The 19,131-nt window shown below is 48.6% G+C and overlaps 1 protein-coding gene across 2 annotated transcripts in view; it reads right to left on the minus strand.

Moving 5' to 3' along the window:
- GCNT4 (glucosaminyl (N-acetyl) transferase 4) overlaps window positions 1-17,899 on the minus strand; it is a 23,010-nt gene extending 5,111 nt beyond the window's left edge. Inside the window, exon 1 of one of the 2 annotated variants that reach the window (XM_035014657.1) lies at window positions 17,541-17,899. The gene's annotated coding sequence lies outside the window, so the exon portion shown is untranslated. Of the gene's footprint in view, window positions 1-17,020; window positions 17,056-17,540 lie in introns of those variants that run through there. The other variant, XM_035014658.1, reaches the window with a different exon arrangement.
- Window positions 17,900-19,131: the final 1,232 nt, after the last annotated feature.

Consider the following 19,131-nt stretch of genomic DNA (forward strand, 5'->3'; position numbering starts at 1 on the left):
TTTCTTTCTTTCTTTCTTTCTTTCTTTCTTTCTTTCTTTCTTTCTTTCTTTCTCTTTCTTTCCTTCTTTCATTTTAAGGATTGTGTTTATTTGAGAGCGAAAGAGAGAGAGAGAGAGTGCACATGAGCAGGGAGGAGAGGGAGAAGCAGGCTCCCTGCTGAGCGGGGAGCCCGACTTGGGGCTCAATCCCAGGATTCTGGGGTCATGACCTGAGCCAAAGGCAGACACCCAACTGACTGAGCCACCCAGGTGCCCCGATCCCCTTTAATTTCTAAAGAGGTTTGCAAAGTCTTCCAGAGTTGTCGTGGTGTTTATGATCCTGTTTAACTATCATCTTCACACGTACATAAAAAGGCAAATACTGGCTCCCTGTCCTGTCACCCATGTGCAAGGACTCCTTGCACCCACGCTCTCCCGTCCTTCCTGAGAACACAGGAGCACACACTTCCTGACTCCAGCCTGGTGCCTGGAGAGTCCGATTTGAGCTAAGGGGCATGGCTGCCTGCCCAGAGAGGGAAGGTGGCAGGCATGCTGTGAGAAGTCCTGTGGGAACTGGCGCTGGGGCCCATGTCTGAGCTCCATCAGCCAGGGACAAGAGGTAATTTTAAAGGAACAAGGGGAGGGAATTGGGACAGCCCGGGCATCTGGCTCTCGGATTCTTCTTCTCCATTCCTACTCTGGGCATCTTTAAGGAGGAGAGCTCGTCTGTCTATGGATCAGCCCTACACACTGGGGGAACCAAACAGCTGTCCAATACCACCCTGTCCCAAGTCAAAGTAAAACCCCTTCCCTTGCTTACCGTGGCCAGAAGTTCCTTTGCCTGAAGGCATTCCTTTTCCCAAGTTAGAAGTAAAAAAGGGGGAGGTGCAAGTCCTTTGTGTGAAGGAGCTTTTGTCAAATCCTGAAAGGGACTGTGGGCCTCTTCCCAGCTTTGGTGAGAATACCCCAGGGCACAAAGCCCCAGGAAGTGAGAGACCACAGTTCCCGACCGTGGCTCTGCTTTCCTCTGGACAGAACCTGTGTGTGACACCCACAGGGAAGCTGCAGAGGGTAGAGGCGGGCTGGGGGCAGGCACCTGCCCGGTGTGGCACCTGCCTCCCTTCCCTGTCACCTGCAGCCCGAACTCATGAATCCCCGCAGGCCCCAGGTTTGGAGGGATGGGAATGAGCTCCTGAGGTCTGCGCAGAGCTGGTGGGGGTAAGGCTGCAGTCCTGCTGGCCACAGGGTTCCTAGGAGACTAGGGCAGCAATGCCACCTTCTGCAAACACCGAGCCCTGGCTCCTTCCCTCTTAAAGGCCCCAGGAGCAGGAAGCAGGCAGGTGTTCTGCTGCCAGGAAGTAGTCTGATAATTACATTACAAATAAGTGCCCACACACACGAGAAGGGCTACTTCGCCTTCCACCTGCCCAGACAAATAAGGAGCCCGGTCCACCGCGGAGTTCACTGCCACACAGGTGGGCGAGTCCCTAGCGAGGAAGACAGGACCGAGAAGGACATGGTAACAAGGCTGGATCGCTACAGCTCTGCGGAAATAAGGTCTGTTTGGATAATTCAATAAAAACCCAATAAGGATGTTGAATGAAGCCTTTTCCCCCAAACCCTCTTCCCTACCCAGCCTTTCCAGGCACTGTTTACAGCCTTAAAAGACAGCAGGCACACGAAAGGTACAGCCAGCCAAGTGATCATAATAATTGTAGCCAGGGCTAAGTGGCCACAGCCATTAGCCGCTCTTCCAGGAACCCTCCTTAAGTCAGCAATCGACTGTCAAAAAGCGCATGCTTGCTTTCCCAAGGGAGGAGGGCGAATGGTGAATCAGGACACAGAGGAAGGAGGCTGAAGAGTGAAGTACTGACTCTGGTTTAGCTTAGGGACCAAGAATGAGGGACCCACCATCCATATTTGCAGATTAGGTGGCCTATGCCCCCTCCCCTCCCCTGACCCTCTTGCTCCCTCCCTGCGCACCTGCACTCCTCTCTATAACTCAGACAGGGAGTGCGGACTTGGGAAAGAAAGTACGGGGGCTTCAGGATGCCACGGACCTGGGCTTAAATCCCTGGGGGAACACTTAGCAGCTGTGAGGCTGATCCAACTGTTTAACCTCTGAAGCCCAGTTTTCTTGTCTCAAACTGGGAATGAGAAATCCCCTTCCGAGCTGCCGTGACGGCTCAGGAGCCCCTGCATGTGAATAGGGTCACCCCACAGAGGGGCGCAACGTACCTGACACCTGTGCCCAGCTTGCCTGACTCCAAACCTTGGGGTTTCCTAGTACATTACATGGGATGCGCTGATAGGCAGACAATGTTAGGGAAGTGACTGACCCCTTTTCTGACCAAAGTAGGAGGTGGAAACGTCAATCCGGGAGAAACTGAGAGCTAAGACCTTGCTCAGAGGCTCAGCCAGAGAGGCGGAAGCCACACAGGGCCCCACAGTACACGTTCCCCGCTCCGGCCCCACAGCCAGGACTTCTGCTCAGAGGAGGCCCCCCATTCATCTCAGAAACAGCCTATTGAGCACCTGGACCCTGGACAATTCGCTCAAACTCTCCACATCTCCGTGTGCACATCAGTACAAGTACGTTCATAATAGCAGCTACCTATGGGGATTTGGAGGTTAAATGGGGTAATGCATGCAAAGCGCTTTAGCACGGTGACTGCCTGACCAGGGCTGGTCGTGGCTTCATCTTCATCATCGTCTTCACCCGCATCACTGTTACCTGGGTGTCAAGCTACCCTCCTCCTCCTCTGCATTGACTTCCTTAAAGATCCTGCCCAGACCTATGGCTTACTGTCCTATCTTTTTAACCTATCTTCTATTTCCCCCCAAAGTTCTGACATAAATTCAATGTTTTAGAATTAATCCTGAATGCCTCCATGTACGCTTTATTAATTTTTTTTAAAGATTTTATTTATTTATTCATGAGAGACAGAGAGAGAGGCAGAGGGAGAAGCAGGCTCCCAAGGAGCAGGGAGCCCGATGCGGGACTCGATCCCAGGACCCTGGGACCATGACCTGAGCCGAAGGCAGACGCTTAACCATCTGAGCCACCCAGGCGCCCATACTTTATTAATTTAATATCATCATTATTATGAACATAGAATCCCCGAAGAGTCGTTATGTGGGGCAATGTTCTAAGTGCTCTGCATGTGTGCAATCCCCTCAATGGATCAGTGGGGTAAGTGCTACCTTTAGCCGTCTTTTATAAGACAGGAAACTGAAACACAGAGTGACTGAGAAATCACCCAAGGTTATACAGAGCTAGGATTTCCTTAACACCCCCACAGCACCTGAAGAGTCTGTAAAGGAGCAGAAAGGCAAGTTTCTTGCCCAGATGACCTTACATTCTCATTGTTCTACAGGGAAGACCGCAAAGGCAAGTAATGATCAGACTGTGAGTAGGTGAACGGTAACCACGGAAAACACAAGAATGGTGTGACTTGGTCTGAAATACAATACAAATGGAGGACACATCCTCAAGTAATAAAATGTTACAGGCTCAAAAAGGAAAAGAAAATGTTTTTCCATTCTCTGTTTATAAAAGTAAACACTTTCATTTTTAAAAAAATGAGAAAGTCAGTCAAGTCTAAAGAGGAAAATAAAGCTCACCAGTAATCCACCCACCTGCCAAAAGCATTCTGTGGCCATGATGTCCTTCCAGACTGTTTTCAATAAAGACACCTTTGTGGGCTTGCTTTTTAACAAGGAGTCTCACTATATAGGTACTGTCTTGCCTGTTTCTTTCATTTCACAATATACTGTGAATAAGTCCTATTCTAAACTGTGTAAGTCCTATTCTAAACTATGTCTGTAAATTGTTAAAAACTAAACCACTTCTGAGATCAACATACTTTCCTATAAGAAAAAAACCCTTTTCTATAATAGAATTTACTTTTCTGGACCTTCTTCACCAAAGCTTAATTTCAGAGACTACAGTATTAACCACAGTGCCAGGGTACCTCTCCAATCTCTTGGCAGGAGTAGACCCTGTTGGTTCGAGAATGCTGTTGGTTCTACATTTAAAATGTGTTTTGAATCCACCCACCACCACACCCACACCATTCCACGGGAACCACCACAGGCCAAGCCATCATCAACTCTTGCCTCTAAAGGAAATAACTTCCTCACTAGCCTCCCTTGTGTCCCTCTAATCCATTTTCTGTACTGTAGCCAAAAGGATCATTTAAACACATAAATCAGACCACTCCCCCTCCCTAGTTCCACTCCCTATACTTAAAACCCTTCACCAGGGTTTCATTGCACTTGCAATAAAATCAGAAATCCTTTCCACGGCCATAAGGCCCAGCCAGTTCCTGCCTGTACCTTTCTCTCCAACTGCATCTTATTCTGCTCTTCTTGCCCATACATTCTAAGCAACACCTGCCTTCTAAAAGCTTTAAGAACACCAGTTTCTTTCCTGCCTCAGGACCCTTGCACTTGCTGTCCCCATGTTCAGACCATTTTTCTCTGGATCCTGGGGTTACTGGCCCCTCTCTGTCCTTCAAGCTGTAGGAGAAATGTCCTTTCCTTGGGTCTTCTCTGATCACCCTTCTCTAGTCTTTTTCCTGACTGTTGAACTCCTTGTTTTCTTCCAAGCACTCATCACAGCAGCAGTAACTTTGCTTGCTTGTTTATTTCTGTCTCCCTGACAGGCCTTGTTCTTGCTCTACGTCCAGCTTCAGGTACATACCTAACTGGCACAGGGTAGTTATTCAATGGGACAAAATCAGAAGACCCAAGTTCCAGTTTGGGCTGTGCCATCAAAAACTCCTCAAGTCAGGGCTCCTGGGTGGCTCAGTTGGCTGAGCGTCTGACTCTTGGTTTCGGCTCAGGTCATGATCTTGGGGGTTGTGGGCTTGAGCCCCTCATGGGGTTCTGCGCTCAGCATGGAGCCTGCTTGTCTCTCTCCCCGCTCATGTGCTCTCTCTCTCTCTCTCTTAAATAAATAAATAAATAAATAAATAAATAAATAAATAAATAAAATCTTAAAAACAAACAAACAACTCAAGTCACCCTGGCAAGTCATTTAATCTTGGGCACATCCTTACTTCCCATGTGTTAAATGGAATAATGTTTTCTCTATCCAGCATTGCTATCATGAAGGTCACAGGCATGGACCTCTACAAGAGGAATGGTCTCTTGGGAAAATTGGGAAAGACTCCACACCAAACTCTATGGTTTTCTTTTTCTGAAACAGCACATGCACTGTTTCCTGCATTCTGACATTCTAATTATTTTGTTTGTTTGTTTTTCACTCCCTGACGACATTCTTTTTTGCTGTCTGGTGCGTATATTGTTCCTGTGGACATACACCTGTCTTGGATTTTGAAAGACAGGAAGATAGTTACTCTAGTTAATCAGTAAAGGTTTTTTTTTTTTTTTCCTCCATTTGCTCAGTATCTTTTGAAAGACTGATAACCAAATAATTCCTTTCAAAGCAACCAGTTCTGTGCAGTTATAATCGGCTAACCAGCTTCTGTAACTCTATGCATGACAGAAGGTATAAAATTTCCCTTCAGTTCAGTATCTTTACGGGCAGTTCTCTAGATAGTGCAAAACCGCAGGGACTCGTTAGAGCATCCCTAAAGACCACGTCACAAACAAAGCAGGACTGAGGACTGCACAGCGGTGTGAGCACACAAGACATACCCTCAAACGGGGCCTCTGCCCACGCTCAGTTGCTCAGACTGTCAAGTTAACACTGTCTGGGTGCAGGAAAGCAGGACGCCCCTCATCCAGCAGAGATGTGGTGGAGGCACCTGCAGAACATGGCACGACGGAGAGCTTCGGTCTACAAGTACGAACGCTATGGTCACCAGCTTTGAGAATAAAGGTCTGAATGAAAACACCCGGGCATGAACATCAGTGTGTCAACCACCTGTTTGTAATTCTTTCAACTAGTAACTTCACTGGAGTTTCTTCATTTCGGGGAGATTCATGGGGTCATTTAAAGTCATAGGAGAAACGAGCAACCCATACTAGGCTGTATTTACCAGATGGTGGTCCCTCAAAGTCATTAGAAATCTGGGCTGCAGCAATGGAGAAAAAAAAAAAAAAGTGCAGAATTCAGCCAGGTTTTTATAGTCACAAAAATTGGGAGGTAGCCAACTTGGTTCTGGCTTTGTTGCATCTGGTCCACAGGGCAAACATCAAAAATTGATTGTGTATCTTACTGGACAAAACTATGGGTCTAAGTCTTTAGCAGGAAGTCTAAAGGGCCATAAATTATACTACTGAATGAAGTTTCTATTTTGTAACGGTTTGTGACCCTCATTATGTTGCAAAACACTAAGAGCTTTTTTCTACAGAAAAAACAAAAACAAAAACAAAAAAAGAAGGGTAGGATTTCAAAAACATCTATGACCTTAAATTTTAGCTTCAATGGAAACGGCTTAAATAAAATGCTTCCTCCTTTTTAGATAGAAAAGATCACCAAAAAAGAGGTTAATTAATGTATTTGACCTCTGACTCTCAAGCTTTATGAACAGCAATCTTACATTCCTTTCTTAGGCTTTTCTCTTCTCTGCCTTCCACACTTAGCTGGACATGATATAGAGCCAAAATATATTTTTTTATGTTCTAAATGTAAAATGTGGGTTGAAAATATCTTGGCTTCTTTTTCTACAAGGAAGAAAAACTGAACTGAAAAACAGTTGTGTCTTTCTTTAAAATGTATGCTAGAAAGAGAAAAAAACTTTCTTCACCCAAAATCGGCATATAATTTCACCCCCCAGAAATTTCTAGAAGCACTTATTTGGTATACGGCTAACTCTATATTTTATACTGGCCAGAATTAGTTCCTCAAAGGTTAGGTAGCAGCCGAAGAGGTATAGTAACTCTGATTTGTATGTGTGCACTTAAAGTAGAATCTTTAATGTCCGTAACTACATCACAGAGGCAGCCCGGGGATAAACAGATGTGAATAAAGAATGGGGATGGCAGAAATGGCTTAAGGCCAGGCCACACTCTCCGTGAATGGATTAGACATGCTCAGTTTTAAATCACCCGAAAAGGGCCTTTGTTAGTTTTCTGTGTTTTGTTGATGTGGTGGGGAGCTGAGCTGGAGACTTCAATATGCTTCTGCAATTCCCCTAAAAAATTCAAGACCAGCTACCCTGGCATGACTTGATCATTTCATAAAGATCTGTGCTTCTTGGCTGAAAATGTACGTATTGTCCTGAGAGCTTGTGTGCATACAGACACAATAAAGACCCAGGAATTTAAAATTAAGGTAAAGGGGTGTAACAAATACAATCTGCAGTGCTTGAAAAAATTCTGACCAAAGAGGAATTTCAAAAGCAGGGATTTCATGTAAAATGTCTCCAGAAGTCACATCTAGAAATGACTCCAGGAAGCTCTCCAGTTGGCATCTCCTACAAGGATGCATTCTAGCAATGGTTTTAATTAAGATAACACATCTCAACATACAGGTTTATATTTTAGATTAATATAATAAAACAGTAAAAGATTGTTTAGTTAAAAGCAGACTAAGCAAACATACTCGCCAATTGTATAGAATGCAAAAGTAAGAACCAGACTCCTCAGATTTCCATGCAGATTATAACATCACAGTCGTGAAAACAGTCTGATGCGAGTACCCGAACAGACAACAGCTCAGGGGGACGGAATTCGGAAACAGACCCGGTAGGTAAGGATGTGATCTATGGCTCTGGTAGAGACGGCCAGCTGCTTTCCAACACCCATCCTCCCTTCCTTCTTTACTAAGAGAACCCCAACATTGTTGCTGGCAGAAATGTGCTCCCCCCCTCCCCCACAGCCTTTCCCTTCAGCCTCCTTTGTAGAGGCATGGTCAATGCAGGATACTGTGGGGTATCTGGAAAGTTCTTTACAGGAGCCTGATTTCGGGAGGAGGTATGCCATTTTGTGTTTTTTCCCCTCTGCCCACTTCTGCATGGAACTCCTGACATGATGGCTAGAGTTATAGTAGCCATGTTGGGACCATGAAGAAAAGGCCAAGGGAATATCAGAGCCCTTAGCTGAAAATCCTCAAACCACTGAACCACCAGCAGCAAACACCCACTGTGCCTTCTTGTTATATGAGAAAAATAAGCCCTTATATGTCTAAGCAACTTTGCAAAGACACACATTGAAAGATGACCATGTGAAAATGGTAATGCTTCACACACGGACACAAACACAGAAGCAAGATGAAGCTTCCATTTAAACTAGGTTACAACAACTAGGTACAACTATTTGTACAACAGTACAATCCTGTAGATGGTCAAGTGTCAAATTCTAGGTTTCAGGCGATGTGAACTTCTCATCTGTCTGTGTTTAGAGGCAGATGGAAGCTTCAGGTAAAGATCTGAGGAGAGTAGATGCCACGATTTACCAAATTAACTCTGATATTGGCACCAACGTGCTCGCCACGCTTCAGGTAAGCACTACGCAGCTCTCAGCAAACGTCTACTTTGTCGGGCTCTAGCCACAAGCAGGCGGGTGGGCCGCGAGATCTCTGAAAGTCGCCTTGCAGGCAGGCTGCCTTCTGGTGAGCTTATGTGTAACAAGCTTGTTACCTATCAAGGAAGGTATCAGTACCACATAGGGTGAACCATGTTGCGTCATTCTGAGCCCCTCCTCCTTCCCTCCCTTACCTGCCTGACCCCATTCCTCTCTTCCCTGCCACACCTGATCCCCTGCATCTCACCCTCGTGCTTTACACCTCTGTGTACAACGTAATTGGTTTGGAATTTAAAGCCAATGGTTCTGAATTTAAGTCCTGACTTTACTAAGAAGCCGTCGCCAGGCTAGTGAGTCCTCTGCCTCCCTCCCTGAGAAAGCGGGCCAGGGTGCTAACTCACACGGATACTGTGATGACTAACTGAGCCCATGCACTGCGTACATTCTGGCAGGAAAAGCAGACTGGCATATGGGCTGCATGGCAGTAAGGGGTCAAAAGCATTTAAACAAGCAACAGCCGGAGGAGGAGCACCGAGGATCATAGGCCAGGGGCTGTTCTGCAAGCAAGGACTGGGCTTCGCCCGCAACCGGCCACCAGCACTCCTGCACCCAGAGACCACCTCCCAGAGGTCTCTGCTGGGCCGGATGGCTCAGAAGCCATACCGAAGGCTTCCACATTCTCCTGGTCAAGGGGAAATCAGCCTGTGCCCACTGTAATATTCTTACAACTTTTCTGTAGGCTTGAAATTTTTCGAAAAGGGTTTTTGGGTTTTTTTTCCTCCTTTTTTAAAGTGGGAATCATAGGGGTAAACAGGAGTGTGCAGGATTAAAAGGCTTCAAAATTCCCTGCCTCAAACTGGGATTCAGCCAACTCATTTTTAGTAGCATGGTCTTAAACATCTCTGTAAGTCTGGTGTCACTGCTGTCTTCCTTCTGTAATTACAGGTTCCAAGTCTTACATGGTTCACTACTTTGCTATAAAAATATCTTCTCTTTTGTTGTTCCATATTTATGATCTAGTTGATGATCATAAAAATAGTCTTTCTTCTATTATTTTATTTTGGTTAAATATACTTAACATAAAATTTACCATTTTGATCATTAGTGCTAAAAAGTCTCTGCTTCTTATTTTATCCTAGAAAAGCCAGTCCATAAATATTGGAGATGTCATGGATGGATGAGTGGGTGGACAAATAGATGGAAGGATGATGGATGGAGATGTAGATGGACACGGATGGGTCAATGGTTAACATTTTAACCATTTTTAAGTTCTGTAGCATTAAATATATTCAGTGTTGTACAACCATCTCCACCTCCATCCACAGAACTTTTTCATTTTCCCCAGCTGAAACTCTGTACCCATTAAATGCTAATTCCTCATTTTCCCCCTTCTGCAGCTCTAGGCAACCGCCCCTCTGCTTTCTCTTTTTATGAATGTGATTCCTCCAGGACTCTTGCATTAGAGGAATCATAGTATTTGTCCTTATTTTACTTAACATAATGTCTTCAAAGTTCATCTACACTGCAGCTGGTGTCAAAAGTTCCTTCTTTTTAAGGCTGAATAATACTCTACTGTATGTACATACCACACTTTGTTTATGCATTTGTCAACGGACACTTGCGAAGCTTCAGTCTTTTGACTATTATGAATGATGCTGCTATAGACATGGGAATACAAATACCTATTCATGTCCCTGCTTTCACTTCTTTTGGACATATGTCCAAAAGACATAGACCAGTGCCTACCTTGTGTGTCACTCCATTTCTGTCTCCGGACCCATCTGGGACATCTAACTCTGCCCACATAGGGCAGGGTGCTTGCTGGGAAGGCGAAAGGAAAAAAGAGCTGGGTGGAAGACCATGGCTGAGCAGAGGGAGCCCCTCCTTGCTGCACTCAGATGGACTGCGGGGGGAATGTGGAGAAAGGACACAACAATGCAAATATTCCAAATATGCCACAGTGACGCAGAGGAGCAGAAGGAAGAGAAAAGGAAGCTTGGCAAGCCCAGGAGCTAGACGAAGGCTTGTTCTTCCTGGTCGTGGGCACAACTGGCCACCCTCTGCTGCGGTTTCAACGAGCTGCTCCATCATGGGCTGTCTGGATCAGGAAAATGACCGGGAGAAATACCAGGGTTTTCAGAGCCTTTAGAAATGGGTACAACCTATCCAAGAGCAGACAGGCCAACTGTCTAAGTCTGAACGTAGACAGGAAGCTCTCCTCCAAAGGGACAGGGGGAGAAAGAAAAGCAACCAAAGAGCTAGAAGTACAGAGTATTTGTGGAGATTTACTGGAGGTTACAAAGAGCTCCCTTATCACCAGGCACCTTTTTTTTTTTTTTTGCTTGCCCTGGTGAGGGAGCACATTCCATCAAAAGACATTTAGTAGCATCTTGGAGGAGGGAAGCGGAGCTTAGATTTTATTGAGGCTTTTTTTTTTTATTTTAAAAGATTTTGTTTATTTATTTGACAGAGAGAGAGACAGTGAGAGCAGGAACACAAGCAGGGGGAGTGGGAGAGGGAGAAGCAGGCCTCCTGCCAAGCAGGGAGCCCGATGCGGGACTTGATCCCAGGACCCTGGGATCATGACCTGAGCCGAAGGCAGACGCTCAACGACTGAGTCACCCAGGTGCCCTTTATTGAGCCTTTTGCAGTTCGGTTTAAGGCTAGTCTTTCAGTGCAAGGGGAGGGAGGCGGGAGAGGGCTCGAGTAGGACTGGATAAGGATCGTGAATAACAGCGTAGGATTCCAGGCACTTTTTCATGCTCTAGCAACCATGGCTAAAAGCATTCTTGCCATCAAGTTGTTTTGCTTTTTGCATTCTTAAACTTTTTGTGTGCAACTATATTATCTAATTGTACTCCCTTAAGAATCATATGTGAACAAAATCTTACATTAAAGAAATTTTAAAGAACCCGAATCTCTTGGCTTTAGCCAAGATTTTGTGCTAAAAGTCAGCTTTAGCACAAAACTCATGAGGTCTAGAGCTTGGTGGTGGCAGTGAGGGGTGGGGTAAAGCAGAGAGAAAGGACAAGGCGCAATTATTGCTTCCAATTACTTTGAAATTTCCGAATTCATCTTAATCTGACTATAAATAAGCTGAAACTTAGCTCTGTTACCTATAAAATAAACCCCCTTAAGCTGACAGTGTAAACAAAACAGGGAGAGGGCAACGGTCATCACAGACATGGAGTTCCTGACTGTGTACTGGCAGGTGCTTGGTGGGGAAGTGGGCACTGAGGATGGAGTCAGAGAATACGGTCCTCATGGAGCGACCCCGTGAGGGATGCTCCAGAGCAGCTACAGTTTAAATGCAAACAATGATGGGGAGGCGAGGACAATTCTTCTGATGTCAGCCCCACAAGGACTGCAAAAGATGCCAACTTTTTAAGCCTCATTAACTGTGAGGAAGGCCTCTAACAAAGATACTCACATTGTTTTTAATTCCTCTGGCCAGGACATCAGCAGCCAGATCAGCAGAGGACACAAAGGTTTAGAGGAAAGAGGACAGAAGGAGGATCCAAACAGATTTGGACAGACTTGAATCTAGTACGATGCGATTTAATGCCGATAAACACAAAGACTAACATTTAGGTCCAAGAAATTAACTGCACTCATACCAGATGGAGAAATGGGGTTTAAAAGGAGCATTTGCAGAGAACAGTTCAGGGTTTGGCAGACTGTATGTTTGGGAGGAGTCACAGTTTGTTGGGTATGAGACTGCCAAAAGATTTTTTTTTTAAAAAGGCAGCAAATGCAAACCAAAACCCAAATCAGTGTGGTCCTGGACAGCATGAGAACCACAGAGCTGCAGAACATAAGAGCCCAGAGCGCTCTTAGAAAGCATCTTCTGGGATGCCTGGGTGGCTCAGTCTGTTAAGCGTCTGCCTTCAGCTCATGATCCCAGGGTCCTGGGATCGAGCCCCACATCCGGCTCCTTGCTCAGCAGGGAGCCTGCTTCTCCCGCCCCCTCTGCTGCTCCCCCTGCTCGTGCGCACGCTCTCTTATTTTCAAATAAATAAATAAATAAAAATCTTAAAAGAAAAAAAGAAAGCATCTTCCACCGGGTTAGACCTTGGGGCGGAGGAAGGGATGGGTTTGTGTCTGGGTACAACCCTCCACAAGGGTACTGACTGACCGAAGTTAAGCAGAACAGTGAGAAGCCAGTGCACAAGAGGGAAATGGAAGGTCAAGACTGAAGAAATAAACACTCAAGAGGAATGAAAGCTGGCTCCAAATATTAAAACACAGGCTGCGGGGCCCCATCCCCAGAGGTTCCGATTCAGCAGATGTGAGTGGTCTTGGAATTTCCATTTCTAAGTTCCCAGGGGATGCTGATATGGCCGGTCCAGGGACCACACTCTGAGAACAAGTGCTCTAACAAAAAAACCTGTAATTCAGAAAAAAATACATATGGGGCGCCTGGGTGGCTCAGTTGGTTGAGCGACTGCCTTCGGCTCGGGTCATGATCCTGGAGTCCCTGGATCGAGTCCCGCATCGGGCTCCCTGCTCGGCGGGGAGCCTGCTTCTCCCTCTGACCCTCCCCCCTCTCATGTGCTCTCTCTCTCATTCTCTCTCTCAAATAAATAAATAAAATCTTTAAAAAAAAAAGAAAAAGAAAAAAATACATATGTATTTCTGAGATTTTCCTAAGATACCATGGCCAGTCCCCAGTAAGTCCAAATTAGGGAGAATTTACTGGTTTTAAAAGCCCACACATTTAGTTTGAAGATTATGCTCTTTTTAAAATTTTATGCTGCTAAACACAAGTTCCGCCTTTACTTCTGACCCTTAGTGTTTCTTATGAATTCAGCTTCATAGAGCAAAATTTTGTTTCTGTTGCTGCTTCATTTTCTGACATTTTATACGGCCGGCAGTCTCCCCCTGGTCTCCTTCCATGCCTCCTGTACTGGTGTATTATATTCAGGAGGTCAAGCTTCATTACATATTAAAATGTGACCTGTTTTTGGGGCGCCTGGGTGGCTCAGTTGGTTAAGCGACTGCCTTCGGCTCAGGTCATGATCCTGGAGTCCCTGGATCGAGTCCCTGGATCGAGTTCCGCATCGGGCTTCCTGCTCGGCAGGGAGTCTGCTTCTCCCTCTGACCCTCCCCTCTCTCCTGTGCTCTCTCTCATTCTGTCTCTCAAATAAATAAATAAAATCTTTAAAAAAAAAAAATGTGACCTGTTTTTATCAAGTGGTATCTGGCTTCCCACATCTTCTAAAATAGTAAATATTGATCCAGTCTTTTCCCCCAAGAGCCCACAATGAACCCACCGTGCCCAGGGGCCCTTTACGTCTCAAACCAGCTGCATTCAATTCCTGATTAATTTTATTTGATCTTATACTTGTAGCTTTAGCCTTTCGATCCCAGTAGGAAAATCACCAGCATATGGGATGCATATAAAATGACATGCAAATTAATACAAACCATACACCTCTAAATTGCTTGGGAAAAGTCTCCAAGCTTTGACATTGATATTATCTGCTTTGCCTCTCTACAGTCTGGTGAGCAGTGACCAGATTCTTTTATTAGCATTTATTTTCGATGGCCCCCAGCACCTGACACTTGGTAGCAGGCTACATGGAAGAGGTGCCTCTGCCTGTGAGTAAGGCCAATGGAGTCCAAGACTTAACTTCGCCGCCGTTTGGTTCTATGGCCTTGTACAAGTTCTCGCAATTCTCTGGTTCCTACACCTGGAGATGATGGAAGTGACATCATCGTAATAGAAACCACCAGCATTCGGGCTTACTGAGCCAGAGGCTGGCACATGCACGCCATACCCGCGCACACGTGCGCACAGCATGTACACATTGTGCGTGCACGACGCACACACGCTGTCCTCCCAAAGCCGTGGACAGGGTACCATAAAGATGCACCGCATAGGTGTGGCGCCACTTCGGGGACCAGGAAGCTCAGACAAGGCCACAAGCGGGGCAGGGGCATGGCCGGAAGCCAGGCCTCCGCAGTCTGGCTCCAGGGCCCCTCAGCCATGCCGCAGCTTTGTGGCCTGATTCCCATCCGAGTCTTCCCAAACGCGAAGTTTGGGAAGCATCTTCTGGGATGCCTGGGTGGCTCAGTCTGTTAAGCGTCTGCCTTAACCTATGGAGGAAAAATTCAAATTCCACGGTCATATGTCCTTCAAAATTCTGTTTCTGTAAGATGGTGATAGTTAGTTATGTGAGTTTGATATCCCAATCCAGCACAATCAGACTGTTTTTACCTAAAAGGACTCCCGATATCTTTTCCTGCCCACTTGCTCCATCCCATTCCCATATAAATTACATGCGAGGCTCTCTCATCTTAAAAAAGCCTTCCCACCGTCCTGCCTCTCCCTTGAGGAGTGGCTTCCAAGGAGCTAAGCGTGGAGGCTGCTGCCGGTCCTAGGCCCACGCCGTGCCCCACTCCGTGTAGGGTGCTGGCTCCCACATGGGCTTTGGTTGACACTCTCACCCCTCCCCACGAAGGCAGAGGCTCTGTGACAGGCCCGCACCCCTGTCCCATCCACCCCAGGCTTTAAATAGTGCCCCAACCCAGATGGCCCCCACTTGTCTGGAGCATCAGCCGGGGTCTGGAAAGCAGCTCAGACTCAACCAAGCACATCTAGCTTTCCTCCAAAATCTGCCCCTCGTCTAAGGTTCCCTTTTTTGTAAATGGCAGCAACATCTGCCCAAACTTGGAGGGAGTCGCCCTGCCCTCTGCTACACAAAAGTAGCCGCCCAGTCACTCCAGAGTCGGCCTTGAATCCAAGCACTTGTGTAACCCTGCTGCCACCGCCTCAACCTAGACCACCAGGCCTCTCACACCCTTGGAACAGCCCTGTTCACCTTCCGGGCACCTCGGATCCATTCTCACACAGCAACCTCGGTGTTTTGACAGGAAATCTCAGCAGGTTATCTCAGGCGGGAAACTGTCCAGAGGCTGAATGCCACAAAACGGCCCCAAGATGTGGTATCATCTCATCCCACCTGTGCTACTCTCCCCTCATGTCAGACTGGACCTCTCCATTCCATGAGCTCTCTGCTAGCCCTCTTCTGTCTTAGGGCACACAGTTCCCTGGGGGCGGGGGCGGGCGGGGAGAATGCTCCTTTCCTCCTTCTCCTCCCGGCACTTGTGTAAGCCCTCCTACTCATCCTTCAGGCCCACCTTAAATCTCCCCAAGAAGGCCTCCTGCCTCTACCCCAGACTCAGCACACCTGCGCTCCCACAGCACCCGGCACTGGCCTGACCCACAGGAAGCGGTCAACAAATATGGACTCATGGATTCACTTTTCAACCCTGCATCACATAATCTCACTATCTTGCTGTTTCCTTCCTGCCTCCCAGCCGAAGGAGGAAACTCTTTGAAGCAGACACAGTTACGCTTCTGGGAGGGGTGCTAAGATACGCCCAGGTCACCAACTCATACTCCCCCAGCTAACTCCGGGAGTCACTGATTCTCACAGGAGAGAGCAGAAGCTGGGCACCATCATGTATACTCTCTACTTGCCCACCTCCCCGTGCCCCATGATCGGAGTTCATTCCAAGTCAGACTGATAACATTTACGGTCTGCCTGTCTTGAGGGTACTTATTTAGCATGACGCCATCAAGTACCAACTTTGACTTACTCCCCAATTATGTTATTCACCCCTACCTACCTGTGGTGATTATTGTGGCATTTAGCAAATTACTGTAAACTTGGGAATGAGTACAAGTAATAAACAGGAGAGAATCACCTCCCCCCCATTCCCCTATCAGTTTTCCAAATTCAGTACCCATACAACCAAATTCTTTGGCTACTGTTTCTATGCCAATAAAGAAGATAATTCAACAGCATCTTAATTGGTCATTTCTCAGACAGTATTGGATCCTTAGAAAGTGCAACATAGGAAATGTTCTCTGCAATAATTCATTTATTTTTAAAAAATTTTTAAAGATCAAAAAGAGTGACTTCTATGTCTACCAAACCGCATGGATACTTAATATTATTCCTAATTCCCTTAATATTCTGGTTCAATTTTACGGATGAGAAGAGGAAAGAACAAGGGCCTGAGGTCTAACACCACCTCTTCGCATGCCCAGTAAGGGGGCAAAACACAAGTTTCCCAGGCTACAACGACCCAGAAAACCTCCCAAGACAGAGGACTTAGTTCTAAAATTTACCAAGCAATACCAGCTCACTCGCACCGTTAGCCTAAGTAAAGATGGTAAACTGACTTGAGAGTCCAGACCTCTTGGCTCGGATCCTCGGAGGTTTCCAGCCTGCTGGAGAGGCGCTGCCACCTCGCCGGGGCGAGGGGGACACGTCCCGGTCAGCTCTGCGGCATGGAAACTTGACCTTAAAAAGCGCAGAAGCTCGTCCCCGGGAGGGCACGGCCGGGAGGTCCGTCCCGCAGCTTCCGATCCCCAAACTGGAAAGACCCCCTTCCTCCACGCACCTGGTCCTAATGGAGAGGCCACTGGAGCAGCCCATTCCCGAGCTCCTGGTCCCTCTCCCGCCCACTCGCCTCCCGCCCACCGGGAGCGAGGACGCCCCCGGCCCGGGTCTCGGGCAGCGTCGCCGGGCCCGGGGCTGGCGGGCAAGTCGGGAAAAGCGGGCGTCGCGACGCGCCCCTCGGCGCCCCTCACCTGAGCGGGTCTCTCTGGCCCTCGGGCCGGGAGGACTTCGACTGCCGGACGCCCGCCTCGGGAAAGGGCGCGTCCCAGAGCCGCGTTCTCACCGCTCGGGGAGGGTCTGGGGAAACCCTGGTGCGCACACGCCGCGCGACTCCCGGCCGCCGCGCGGGTTCCTGAAGTTGCCGCGTGCGCTTGGCGCGCGGCGGGCTCGCCCACAGTGGCCCTCGGCTCCACCTGCGCCCGCCGGCTGCCGGCGCCCTCCTTCCCGGAGCCCGCAGGCGCGCAGCCAGGCGGCGGCTCAGCCCGGGATCCCGATGCGGCACCCCGCGGCCGACGCCCCAGCCCTCACCCCCGAGAGCGGCGCGGCGCCCAAGTTCCCCCCGGCGGGAAAGTGAAAGTCTCGAGGAGGAGAGGGTCGGGGCGTCCGGGTAGCCCGCGGCTGGGACCGGAGCCCCGCACCCGCCACCGCGGCACAGCTCTGCACCCCGGCCCCGGACGGTCCTCACTGGCCTGCGTGGCCAAGTCGACTTACGAAAGGGAGCCGGGGAGCCCCGAACGCGGGGTCCCCGCGGCTGCAGAGGCCACCCGGGTGGGGGCCGTGAGCTGTGCTCCGGGGTCCCGGCCCCTCTGCTGCGGCGGCTCGCTCCCGCCTCCTCCCCTTTCGCCAACTCGGCGGCGCGCCCTGCTAGTGAGTTGCTCTCCCTCGGCCGGGGGTGGGAGAGCGCCGAGCGGCCCCCGTGACGTGGAGAAAGGAGGAGCGCCGTCGCCGCGCTCCCGCAGCCGGAGCTCCCCACCCCTGCGCTCCGGGGTCCCCGCTCCTCGCTTGGGACAAAGTTCCGAGGCGCGCGCGGCGCGCTACACTCCGGCCGAGCCGCGCGGCTCCCCGCCGCTGCCTTGAGCGTCACCCAGGTTCGGCTTCCTCCCCGCGGGAAACAGACAAGACCCGAGGTCTGGAGACCTAAGAGACTGGCCCAAAGTCGCTCAGAGGGCGGTGACAAAGCAAACTTACATCTGCGACTCCTCGCTTTTCCCCAAGGCTGTGCTCTGTGAGGCGCTGGCCCTGCACCAATCGCCCGGCTCTCATTGGTGAGCCGAGGACAGGGTCCCACGCGGCTTGGCGAAGTATCTAGGAACAGCGTGGGAAGGTGGAGCTTTATGGCCAATAAATTGGGTACAAAGTTGTTTTTCAATCAGTGCCTACATGCCAAATAGACACTCTAAGGCTTCCTCTTTACCCTAAAGCGGGGGTGAGGACGGCAGCCTTGAGGGCACAGGATCCGGTACCAACCCTGCTCACCGAATAACTGAATGAAAGCAAGCACAGACCTACTTAGCCAATTGGGCTTGAAATATACCAATTTTGTGATGTGGACGTGATGCAGGCAGACTAGTCTGAGGACCCAGCGTGGGGGTCCCACAGGATCAGCCAAGAGGGTTCTTGAGGCAAGATGGAAATCAAACGTTTACCAGGAGGAAGCGAAAACAGAGTTTATTGAATAGCGCGAGTGACAGAGAATAACAGAGAAGAGTGTGTCTGGGAGACTCCAAAAGGCGAATGAGTCTAGTGGTTGCTTGGGGTTAGGGATTTCTATTGCAAAGGGGTGCAGGGTACCTGTTCCTTCGGTAATCCAGGGTACGGTCCAATAGAAGGTGAGTGACAGGTGATTAATAGGTGTTATTTTATAAGTCATTGAAGGTAGGGGGTGGTGATGCCAGCGTCAGCCCAGGTTTGTTCAAAGCTAAAGCTTTTGGGATCTGGCTGGATACTATCAGGTGTTTGAGGGCCCAGTGCAAAACTCAGAGAATGATTAACTTTCTTGTTTCCCCCTTGGAGTGGGAACATAACTTCTCTGGTTTATTCAGATGCAAAAAATAGAACATGAGTAAATGGGACCTAGCAGAAAAACAGCAGAGATGGAGCCCTTCTAAAAATGGAGTCTCTTCGGTTTTCCTGTTTCAGATGCTTTACCTGTGCTGGCAATTGCCATACTTCCAGAAGTCTCCTGCCCCGCTCCTGTTCCTTTCAGGGCCAGAGGATCCTAGGCCCTGCCTTATAGAATAGGAGGGGCTCAAGGCCAGTCAATCACAGCTAGTTTGTTCCTTCCTTCCTCTGTCAGTCTGTG

This window comes from Mirounga leonina, unplaced genomic scaffold (genome assembly GCF_011800145.1).
Source record: "Mirounga leonina isolate KUSES-001 unplaced genomic scaffold, KU_Mleo_1.0 Mir_168, whole genome shotgun sequence".
Lineage (NCBI taxonomy): Eukaryota > Metazoa > Chordata > Mammalia > Carnivora > Phocidae > Mirounga > Mirounga leonina.